The 12,575-nt window shown below is 35.3% G+C and overlaps 1 protein-coding gene across 5 annotated transcripts in view; it reads left to right on the top strand.

Moving 5' to 3' along the window:
- The window catches only part of AGBL4 (AGBL carboxypeptidase 4), a 1,333,072-nt gene that overhangs the window by 565,876 nt on the left and 754,621 nt on the right, over nucleotides 1-12,575 (top strand). The window lies entirely within an intron of this gene.

The raw sequence follows: 12,575 nt of genomic DNA, 5'->3' as shown, positions 1-12,575 counted from the left end.
TACATTTTATTCTATATGTGATAGGCAGCCATCAGAATGTTTTAACAAGGGGGTAACACAATTTGACTTACATTTATAAAAAAGGTGTGTGGAGAAAAGAGTATATACATAAAAGATTAAAAGAACAGTTAGGAAACAATTGCAGTGGTCCAGATGAGAAATGCTGGTGGATTGGATAAGAGTGGTAACAATAAAGAGAAAAGTGAAAATATTTTGTATATATTTTATGATCATGTCAACATGACTTGGTTAGATGCAGTTTGAGAGAAAGAAGAAATAAAAAATGACTCCTAGGCTTTTTACCTGAGCAACTGAATGAAGCGTCATTTACTAAAATGGAGAAGGCTGAGGGAGAAACAGATTTTGAAAAAGCAATATCAAAAATTCTGTTTTGGCCATATTAAGTCTGAGATGGCTATGAGATAATAAAGTATATATGTCAATCAGGAAGTTGAATATATGTCTAGAAATCATATCACAGAAATACAGTACATCATATTTGAATACTATAAAAATCTCTATGCCCCAAAACTTGAAAATGTGAAGGAAGTGGACAAATTCTTAGAAACACACAACTTTCATAGGCTCAATCAGGAAAAAATAGAATTGCTGAACAGACAAATATCAAACACCAAAATTGAAGTAGCAATAAATAATCTTCCAATAAAAAAAGTCCCAAACTAGATGGGTTTGTACCTGAATTTTACCAAACCTATATATAAAGAAGAACTGGTACCTATACTGCAAAGATTATTCCACAACATGAGAAGGATGGAATCCTCCCCAACTCATTCTATGAAGCCAACATTACCTTGATACCAAAACCAGGAAAGGACACATCAAAAAAAGAAAACTACAGACCAATATCCCTTATGAATATAGATGCAAAAATTCTCAATAAAATCTTAGCAAACTGAATTCAACTGCACATCAAAAAAATAATTTATCATGACCAGGTGGGCTTCATCCCAGAGATGCAAGAATGGTTCAACATACGCAAATCTATAAATGTAATTCATATAAATAAAAGCAAGAACAAAAACCATATGATCCTCTCAATATATGCAGGAAAGGCATTTGACAAAATTAGGTGCCCTTTAATGTTAATAACTCTTAAAAATATAGTCATAGATGGGTCATGCCTCAAAATTATTAATGCCATATATTATACACCCACAGCCAACACCATACTGAATGGGAAAAATTGAAAGCATTCCCACTTAGAACTGGAACCAGACAAGGTTGCCCACTGTCACCACCCTGTTCATCATAGTGCTGGAAGTCCTTGCCAGAACAGACAAGAGAAGGGAATCAAGAGTATCCAAATGAGGGCAGAAGAGATCTATCTATCACTCTTTGTTGATGATATGATATCTGGAAAACCCCCCAAATTCAATTAAGAGACTCTTGTGTGCCTCTTGTGTTGTCCTTGATAGAGCTGGAGGCTGTTCTTTGGAGTGAGGTGTCACAAGAATGGAAAAACAAGCAACACATGTACTCACCACTAAATTGGTACTAATTAATCAGCACTTCTATGCACATATGGAAGTAACATTCATGGGATGTCGGGCAATGGGAGGAAGATGGAGGAGAAGAGTAAATTCACACCCAGTGGGTGCAGTGTGCACTGTCTGGGGGTTGAGCATACTTGTAGCTCTGACTGAGAATAGTGCAAAGGCAATATATGTAACCAAAGTGTTTGTATCCCTGTAATATTCTGAAATTTAAAAATAAATTAAAAAATAAAGATCAAATGTCTTACCAAATATAACACAGAAAAATTAGTGCAGCTAGTTTTTTTTGACAAAAGTTCCAAGCCTTCCATAGCCCTAAACTGGAATTGACTATCACTTGGACATAAAACCAGGCTCAGCAATAAAATCTGCCTGTGATAGGAATTTTCTTTTGCCATACTTCAATATTATCCCCTGAATCTCTCTTTGTTCCTACACATATGGCAATAAATAAAGTTTTTTTTAACACTTTCTCTGACTGAGAGGCTTTCTCTATTGCTAAGGAATTGGTAGGGTAGCAATGAGCCTAATTCGAGAGGCACTTATAGCCATGATGGTTGCACTTAATATGATATTGAAGAACATGGACTTCATATTCAGCTCAAAGGTTTAATCACTGGCCATGTGATCTTCATGAAATCTTAACTCAAAACTCTGTGCACCTAGTTTTTCATTTATAAAGCCGGAATATTAACAGTAGGATTAACTGGAACATTCTATATAGTTCTTAATGTGTGCCATTTGGATAAACGATGACTATCTTGAATAATTGGGATGTCCCATTCCAGAAACTGTAGCTAAAACAAACAAAAATTATAATTATGATGATAATATATTTAGTCACTTTTCATATTAAATTTTTGAGTATGATTTCTTGAAGTGCCATGAATAAAAGGATATGAAAAATTTCAAGGTTATAAATTGTCAAATCACCTTCCAAATGTTTAATTTCAGAAAAGAGAAGTATGTAAGAGGTAGCTTGGTACAGGAGAAAGAGGACTAGACCTGGAATCAGAAGAAACTGGATTTGGGTTCTGGTTTTACCTCTATTCCTATTAATTTCATTGTGCCTCAGTTTCCTTACCTATGTACTTGAGTAACAGTACTTGCCATGCCTGTTTCCATACTTACTGCACAGAGTTGTAAGTATGAAATTGAAACGATGTGTATAAAAATACTTTAAAAACTCTAACAGCCTGTACAAAATTTTAGGGATCATTATAATTATAAATACTACCCATGACTATACGACCAACAGATGATAGTGGCTAGACAGAATTAAACCTAGACCTCCTAACTTGTCTATTTAACTGCATACTGACATCTGGCCCATTGTTGGACATTGCATCTGCTCCTACTCAGTCTGGGAAGCCTGTTGTAATCCAAGCTTGACCAAAGTTCTCTGGGCCAGATTTTATGATAGGCTTTCATAAATGGATATCCAACAAATTTAAATAGTGATATTTTTCCAGCTGGATTGAGTTGTCCATGGCTGAAACTGAACTAGAAGGTTTGGCCTGAGTACCATTTTCCATCTTTCCCATAGTGTTCCTGGACTTGAAAAATTAAGTCTTTAACTTTAATTTTTTTATGGGGACTTTCAATGTGCTGAATTAGATAAATCATAATTCTTGTTCCATATATACTGTTAGTATTGATGTGTGTATGTCCTTTCTGTCATTTATTTATTATTTTTAATAATATAAGACTACAGAAGAATCTACCATCCAATCCAAGGAAAAGAACATTAAAACTAACTTACATTATTCTTTTGCTCCTCATTCCTGTGGATCATTACTATCCTGAATTTTTTGTTTTTAAAATGATTTTATTGAATACATATGTATGGTTAAATGATATGTTGTTTAGTTTTGATTGTTTGGGGGCTTCATAACATGGGTATAGCATAATAGGTGCTCTTCTGAAACTTGCTTTTTATATTTGACAATGTATTACTAATATTAGTTTGTATCATTGGCTTTTACCATAGTTCATTTATTTTCACAATTGTATATTATTCCACAGTGAGAATGTTTTGTTTAAAATCCTTGGCACCAATATGAATGAGTGAAATGGATGGGTGATTTTCCCTTCTCCTACTGTCCTTTCTTGGTGTTGGCATCAGAATTATACTGGCTTTATAGAATAATGAATAATGGGTCAGAGAGTATTCTACCTTTTTCTGTTCTCTGGAGAAATCTGTTCCTTGAAAATTAGTTGGAACTCACCTGTAAAACAATCTGGCCTGGTGTTTTATTTGGTAAAAGATTTTTAATTCCTTATCCATTGTCTTAATTATAAGTTTATTCAGGTTTCTTATTTCTTTTTAATCCACTTTGGTAAGTTGTATTTTTTAAGGGTTTTGTCCAGTTTTTCAATCAACATTGTCACTTCAGAAATGTTACCATTCCATACTGAAGAATTCTCACCAGTAAGACTTGCCTCCATGCTGAATAAGTGAACATTTTCAAAAGGACATTCAAATGTGATCAGAGGTCAGGAAGGGAGAAAATCAACCAACTAACCAATTAACCTGACTTGCTCCTTTTCTCTTTCCCTTATTCCCTTCCTCCTTTCATTGCTTATTATATGCCAGACAATACATGTATTCTCCCATTTAATTTATACCACACTCCTAAGACCAGGTATTGTGTTTTTGTCTTTATGATTAAGAAACTAAAGCTCAGAGATATTATGTGGCTAGGAAGTGATCAATTTGAAAGCAGGTTTGATTGATTGATTTCAATGCTTGGGCTCTTTTGTTAATATTATACCACACTATCTTTCAGTCTGTGTAATTACCTACCTTTTCTACCACTAGTGGTTCTCAAACTTTAATGTACATAGGAATTGCCTTGGATGTTTGTTTTAGAAAACAATTTCTGGGGCTGTCTTAGTTAATTTTATGCTGCTATAACAGAATACCACAGACTGGGTAATTTATAATGAATGGAAATTTATTTGGCTCACAGTTCTGGAGGCTGAGAAATACAAGAGCATGGTGTCAGCTTCTGATGAGGGCTTTTGTGCTGTGTCATTCCATGGCCAAAAGTTGAAGGGCAAGAAAGAGTGGGAGCAATAGAGTAAGAGGGGTGAAACTCACTTTTATACCAAACTCGCTGTCATGATGACTGACCCACTCCCACAATTACAGTATTAATCCATTAATAAGAGTGGATCCATTGTGGACTAATCAACTTTTAATGGTTTCATCTCTTAATACCATCAAAATGTGAATTAAATTTCAAAATGAGTTTTGGAGTGGATATTCAAACTATAGTCCACCAAAATGATTTAGTCATATTTAGTAAATCTTCAGTAGGACATAGGAATCTGAATTTTATAAAAGCATCTCAGCTGTTTTTGATGCAGTTGGCTGCTCAGACCATACTTTGAGGAACACTGAACAAGATTGTGAATGCTTTGAGTATGAAAACACTCTATTAATTGTCTCATTTCTCTATAAGGAACAACTCAAAAATTTGCTGGAGCGAATTAATTAAATAATAAATGAACAAATGTAGGTATATTTAGATGTCAAAGACGTATTCCTTCTCATCCAGAAGAACTTCTTTGACCTAGTTACTGGTCTCTGATATTGATTCCATTTACTTGGTCTCCATTTGGTCTCTATTATGCTCCATAGAGCAAATGATTTTTCTTCCTTCCCTTTATATCAGATTAAACTCTATGAGGGAGAAAAATTTCCTGTCATTTTAAATGTCATCACCATTCTATCTGTATGTTTCACACTGAAAGTTGTGAGAAGGCTGTTGGGTGGAATGGCACAGGGATAGACAAATGACCAAATTGGACCCTGCAAGTCTGCTCTTTTTGCTAAACGAAGCATAGTCTTAAGGGTGCAATATTTGGGATATAAGCATGTCAGCCTTTATCTAAAGCCTCTCAGCTGCAGTCACTGATATCTTGACCTATAAGCTCAATATCCCCATTGTTCCTTAGTCCCTGAACCAATCCTGATCAAGACAATTATGTATCATCTAACTCAACCTACCAGCTCATAGGTGGGTTCTGAAATCTGTTTTGTTGACATAAATCTGGTATCTATTTATACTATTAGTATGCCTGAATTTTTTAATCACTTTCTCTGTATCAACCCCAGTTCTTTTTCTGTGCTGTAAAGCCAGTCTCTTTGGGCCTGAAAGGTGTAGTGAGGAGTCTTATATCCAGATACCATGTTGTCTTTTATATGTTGGTCCACAGTGAAAAGAAGAACTCCATTCAACTTCTTTTGCTTTGTTTCTAAACTGCTAATTTCTATTTCAAAACACTACTTTGTATTTGCAGTAACATTCAGCAGTGTCTCACATCCTAAAAGGAGAAGCCAAAATACCTTTGAATTTTCATTTCCTTAACTTTTCAGAAAGGATCATAATATTGACCTGCCTTGCAGAGCATTAGGATTAACTAATTAACACTGAATAGTACTTTGGAAATGTTAAATACTATAGAAATGCTAAATAGCATTATTAGACTTGGAGTCTAAAAGACAAATGAAACTCCAAACTTCATTTAAATGCTTTTATATAATGAGATTATTTTTTCTCTCCAAAGAATTTAAAATAAGGTTATGTAGCTATATTCCTGGTTCCAAATAGGAAATGTCACAATGAGTATAAAACACGAATGTCTAATTTCCCCACCTTTCTTTTCATTCTGTTTCTCTACAGCATCATACATTCATTCAAAAAGCATTTCTGGTTGCCTCTTTGTTGACAAGTACTGAGCAAAGCATTGTAGATGCAGTTATATTCTCTGATCTCTGGGAGAGAGAAATACATATGTTCTCAAGTAAATGTACTAACAGACAGACTCAATGATATTATAGAAATGCAGAATGTGAAGGGAAAGAATGGTCACATTCCAACTGTCAGTGTATTTCCATGGTGGATGGGAAACTCAGAAAGATTTCAGATAGCTGGCATTAATGGAGCTATGCTTGAAAGATGAATAGCTTTTGATAGACAAAGGAAATAGCATGAGGAATGTGTACATGTGTACTTCTTTTAGTTGGGAGAACTATAATTCAGAGAGATTATATAGCTGGTCCAGGGACACATAGTAAGTCAATTTCAGATTTAGGACCCAACTTTTCTCATTTCTCTTCTGCTGCTCTTTGCTTTAAACCAATGTGTTGCTTCCCTTAATAGCAATATAAATTTTACTAAATGCCTATTTATCATAATTTTTAATATGATTATGATGGGAAATTGAGATCTCTACACTAAGATGGCCCAAGGGGAGAAGGCACTGCATGCTAGGCAAAGATAACATAAGCACATAAAGATCCTTGGAATATTGAGGTGGAGTTTGGTTGGTTGGGAAGGGTGAATGGTCATCCACTTGCAATGAAGTGAAAGATATTGGGGAATAGTTCGAAGTAAAATTAGATAGGTAAGATGTATTTAAGAATGGATTTAAATGTTCGAATAATAAAGTTTTTGTCATGTTGAGTGTGAGGCAGTAGCAGAATGACCAAGTAGAAATGGCTAGTGGATAGTTGAAGCTACAAGTCCAATCACTAATGAGGGACAGCATAATTTGGGAATATTAACATAGAAGTGATATCAAAGTCATGAAAATAAATGATATCTCTGAGGGAAAAACAGGACAAGAAAAAAATAATCAAGATCCATTAATAAAACAGTTTATGGCATGCTAGCTTAGTGCAATTCTAGGTTTATACATGGGAAAGCTAAAGCACAGAAAGGAAAGAAATTTGGCTAAAATTACTCAGTATGTTAGTGGCAGAGTTGGAACTACATTCCATTTCTTCATTCTCAGAGCCCACTTCTTTCCACCAATGCTTATTTTAGCCAATTTCAGTGTTCTGCAATAGAGGACTATACCTGCTCAAGTGAAATTGAAACTTGAAATGGAAACCAAAATCATGAACAGGAAGAGAATATTGCCTTTTTATTTTTAATCATTTTCTGCCCAGCAATTCTTAAGTTCATCATGGAAGGCATGGCCTCTGGGGATCAGGGGACTGCAGGTTCCCAGGTGATTACATATGGGTTTATTTCTCTCTCTGGTTCCATTTACCTCAGGTTTGTTGTTAATTTCCTTCCTTGCGGGATGGTTTACTGAGAGACATTTGGGCTTACTGCTAGGAAATATGTGGCTCCTTTTTCAAAGCAGAAATATCTCCTTTTCTTCAGCTGTTGGGGAACCTTGCCCTTAACACACTCTTTACCTCCTTTACCAGGAGATTGCTTTGACATGTTCCCTAGTCTACATCCCTCTTCCTATATCACCTCCCAACAGTTGCAAAAAAATTAAGGTTCAGTTTTAACCGCTATTTATTAATGACTGGTGCTATTATTTGAATGATGATGCCCCCTCCAAAGTTCATGTTGAAACTTAAATCCCAGTGCAACAGTATTAAGAGGTGTGGCCTTTAGCCAGTGATTAAGCCACTGAGGGCTCTGCTTTCATGAATAGGATTAGCTCCCATATGAAAGGGCTCAAGGTTGGAAGCCTTTTCTTGCCTTTTCATCCCTTCTACCATGTGAGGACATAGAGTTACTCCCCTCTGAGGACGCAGCAACAAGGCACCATGTTGGAAGCAGAGAGCCACCCTCACCAGACATCAATCCTGCTGATGCCTTAATCTTGTATTTCCTAGCCTCCAGAACCATGAGAAATAAATTTCTATTTATTTTATAAAGTACACACTCTGTGATGTTTTCAGACAGCACAAATGGGCTAAGATAACTGTCTACCCTGAACCAGGGTTCAATTTAATTTAAATGAATTATTTCAATAGTGTAGTTTGATCATTATAATTATACTTATCTTACAAATAATAGAATTGGATGCAGATAAGGCTTATGTGCCATGATTATGGTAGATAGAATAAGAGGCTCCCAAAGATGTCCATATCCTTTTCCTTTCTCCTATGAGTATGTTACCTTGCATGGCAAAAAGGACTTGGCAGATGCAATTAAATTAAGGATTTTGAGATGGGAAGGCTATGCTGAATTATCCAAATGATCCCAATATAATTACAAGGGTCTTTATATGAGGGAGACTGAAGGGTTAAAGTCAGAGGAGACATGATGACAGAAGCAGAGAGAGAGAGAGAGAGAGAGAGAGAGAGAGAGAGAGAGAGAGAGAGAGAGAGATTGATTTAAAGATGTGATGCTGCTGGCCTTAAAGATAGAAGAAGGGGCTACAAGCCAAGAAATATGGGTAGTCTCTAGAAGCTGGAAAAGGCAAAGAAAGAGATGCGTCTCTAGAGTTTCATAAGTAACATCATATGGCTGGCACCTAGATTTTAGAGCTTCTCACCTCCAAAACTATAAGATAATAAATTTGTGTTGTTTATAGCCATTAAATTTGTGGTAACTTATTACAAAAGCAATAGGAAACTATACAAAAAAGTCATACAGCAGCTTACTGTTTTCAGTAATTTCCAGTTTTGCCTAATGTAAATGAGGCCTCCTTATATTTCATCTAACTGAATCCTGCCTCACTTGACACTATTAAATACTTCTTTCTTCATGACTCTATTCCCTTCTTTCTAAGATACCACACACTCCATAATCTCTTCTTTCTTCTCTCATTATTCTTACTTAGTATCAGTTACAGGCTTCACCTCTTTTTTTTACCTCCCAAACATTTTCCTTTCCTATTTTTTCCTTTTCTTCATACTCTCCCTGGATAATCTCACCCATTCTTCATGACTTCCATTTTTCATCTATATGCTAATGATTCCCAAAAAGGTCTCTCTTCTAAGCTTTAGATTATCTATTCAAATATCTCCATGAATAATTGAAAATGAAGTCAGAGAAAATCTTAAACGTAGCCACAGATAAAAGACCAATAATCCCCAAAAGTGCAATAGATAATTACTTTTCAGTAGAAATGATGGAAGTCACAAGACAATAGACTGACATATTTAGAGTGCCAAAAGGAAAAAAAAAAGAACCTAGAATTTTATTCTTAGTGAAAATATCCTTCAAAAAGGAAGGCAAACAAAATCTAACAGAATTCATTACTTACAAACCTGCACTACAAGAAGCACCAAAGGAAGTTCTTCAGGCTGAAGAAAAATGATCCAAGGTGAGTTTTAGGAATTTTACTATGAAGTTCCTAAGTATAGTATCCTTCATATTTATTTTGCTTGAAATGTACTGTTTCTTTAATCAGTGAGTAAATGTCTTTCATAAGTTCTCAAAAGTTTTTGGACTGCAGGAAGGAATGGCAAGCAATGGAAAAGGATAAATAAATGAAGAAAATGACATTGACTGTTTTAAAGCAATAATGGTAATAATATCTTCTGGGTATTGTAACAGGTAGAAATTATATATTTGACAGTGGTAGTGGAAAAGGCAGAAGGGAGCTAATGGTATTAAAATGATTATGAGATGCTTCCATTTTTCTTAAGCAGATGTGTAAAAATGTAATGAGCTGTATACTTATGATTTTTGTACTTTATTATATGTAAGTTATCTTCATTAAGAAAGAAAAAATGAAAAATAAAAAAAGTAAGTGTTGCTATACTAAGAGAAAAGTTATGGATTAATTCCTTGAGTTTATTTGTACATGGGATTCAACTTGACAATATCTCCCCTTTCTCCTCCCTATATTCCTAATGTAAAGCCTGTATGACCATTCATTCATTCATTCATTCATTCATTCAACAAATATTCATTATGACCACTATGTGCCACTTACTATAATAGGCACTGGGTATATATTGAGGGTAATATGTTAATTAGAAGTGTTCAGACCTTAATAATTAATAGTGATCAGTGAAGGCTTCTGAGTGGAGGAGAAGCTAATTGGAACTAAACTTTAGGGCTTTTTACAGCAAACATCATGGTGAATATAAGGATGAAGGGATATCGTCAGATGATGTGATTTTCCCTTGGTACTATGCTCAGGTCCCTCCTATGTGCCTGCTTTTATAGGACTCACTTGATTGTAAGGAAACAAATTTGGTGCTTTCTAATGCCCTCTAAACATGGACATTTGGGAAGCCTTCCAAACAACCTTGGTGCCAAGAGGAAAGGAATACTTGATATTTGTTTTTTTTTTTTTTTTCTTTTTCTCCCTCCGATAAAGTAAACAAAAGGAGCTCAGGTTTTTTTCAGGATACAAGTTGTGGGTCAGGCTGCTGGAGAGAGTGCCAAGCTCTGTTGGAGAATGACTCACAATGCCATGGGAGTGCTGGTCCCTGGGCTGAGCCCAATGCAGTGTTGCATGGCTCATAGCCAGGAGGTGAGATGAGTTTTCTGTTGTTCAAACAACTCTGCAGTTAATTCCTCCTTTTCCTTCTGTCACGATGGAGAGGTTAAGAAGGCATTCTCTGGTGATTAATGCTGTTAGAGAGAAATTACTTTTTGCATCCATTTGGGTTAATTTGCTTTGCTACAGGTCTCTCCCCTTAAACTGACAAGAGGATATGATGTTTGGAACACACAGAAGTTCAGGATAAGAAGAACTGAATTATGAAATAAAGTCATTCCTTCATTCATTTATTCAGCTAGCTTGATTGGACTTCTAGTCTGTGTCAGGTACCATGTTAGTTATTGGGGAATGGATGTAATTAATTATAGTTTTGACTAATTCTACTTTTATAGGCAAAGACTGACAAAGAAAAACAAACTAAAATGAAGTGACAAATATTAGAATTCATTATAAACTAAATGTCGAGGGGTATAAAGGAGAGACTAATTATTAATAATTCTAAGGATTCAGAGAGTGCTTTATCAATGGGTGTCATTTGAACTGGTTCTAGAAGAAGTAGTAGGAGTTTGCCAGGCCTTAGAGCCGATTCTAAGAAAAGGAAACAGCAGGAGAAAAGACATGGAAACTTAAGAATTTCCTATGTGGCAAACTATAGGTAACATAGAACATCAAGTATCTGTCAGGAAGATGTAGGGTATAAGAATTAAAACTATAACATGAGATGGAAATCTATTGATAAGGGCTTTGAAAGTCATTGTAATGGTGGATTATCTATAAGGAATGTGCTTACAATAAAAAAATGTTACTGTTCTCAAGGTGTTAAGCCTTTACAAAGTAGTTAACTCTGTAAAAAGAGATATGACATACAAGAAACCATAATGAATTTCACAATATAATCCCAGTAAAATTCATTTTTAATTTTTTTTAAGAAAATATGAAAGTAGGAACATTTTGGTTACATTTTATATCTTTGCCTCTCCCTAGCAAGGGTTAGAGAGGTATGCCCTTCCCCTCCACAATGCCCACCACATCTCTCAGATGTGGGTCTACCCCCCCAACCCCTGAATCCCTGGTGAACACGATCACTCTTTGAGCATAGTAGTGTTAATCAATCGGTACCAATTTGATGGCGAGTACACGTGGAGCCCATTTTTCTGATCTCTCGTCAGCTCACTTTGGATAATGGGCTTAAGCTTAATCCAGGATAATATAAGTGGTGCTAGTTTACTGTCGTTTCTTAGAATTGAGTAATATTCCATTGTAAACATATACCAAATTTTAATAATCCACTCATGAATTGACGGGCACTTGAGTTGTGTTTCCACATCCTTGCAATAATGAATTGTGCTGCCATAAATATTATGGTGCAAATGTCTTTATAATAGAATGTCTTATGCTCTTTTGGATTGATGCCTAATAATGCTAATGCTGGGTTGAATGGTATTTCTATTTTTAGCTCTTTGAGGTATCTCCAAATTCTTTTCCACAAAGGTTGCACTAATTTGCAGTCCCACCAGCAGTGTAAGAGTGTTCTTGTCTCTCCACATCCTTGCTGGCATTTGTTGTTTTGGGATTTCTTGATACAGGCCAATCTCACTAGGGTTAGGTGATATCTTATTGTGGTTTTGATTTGCATTTCTCTAATGATTAAAAATGTTGAGCATTTTTTATATGTTTTCAGGTCATTATTTTGTCTTCTTTGGAAAAGTTTCTGTTTATTTCTGTTGCCCATTTCTTGGTGGGTTTGTTTGATTTTTTCCTGTTAATTCTTTTGAGTTCTAGATACATTCTTGGTATCAGACTTTTACCGGAAGTATAGAGAGAAAATATTTTCTCCCATTC

The sequence above is a fragment of the Microcebus murinus genome, chromosome 2 (genome assembly GCF_040939455.1).
Source record: "Microcebus murinus isolate Inina chromosome 2, M.murinus_Inina_mat1.0, whole genome shotgun sequence".
NCBI classification, from domain to species: domain Eukaryota; kingdom Metazoa; phylum Chordata; class Mammalia; order Primates; family Cheirogaleidae; genus Microcebus; species Microcebus murinus.
This window is presented reverse-complemented; position numbering and strand designations above follow the sequence as displayed.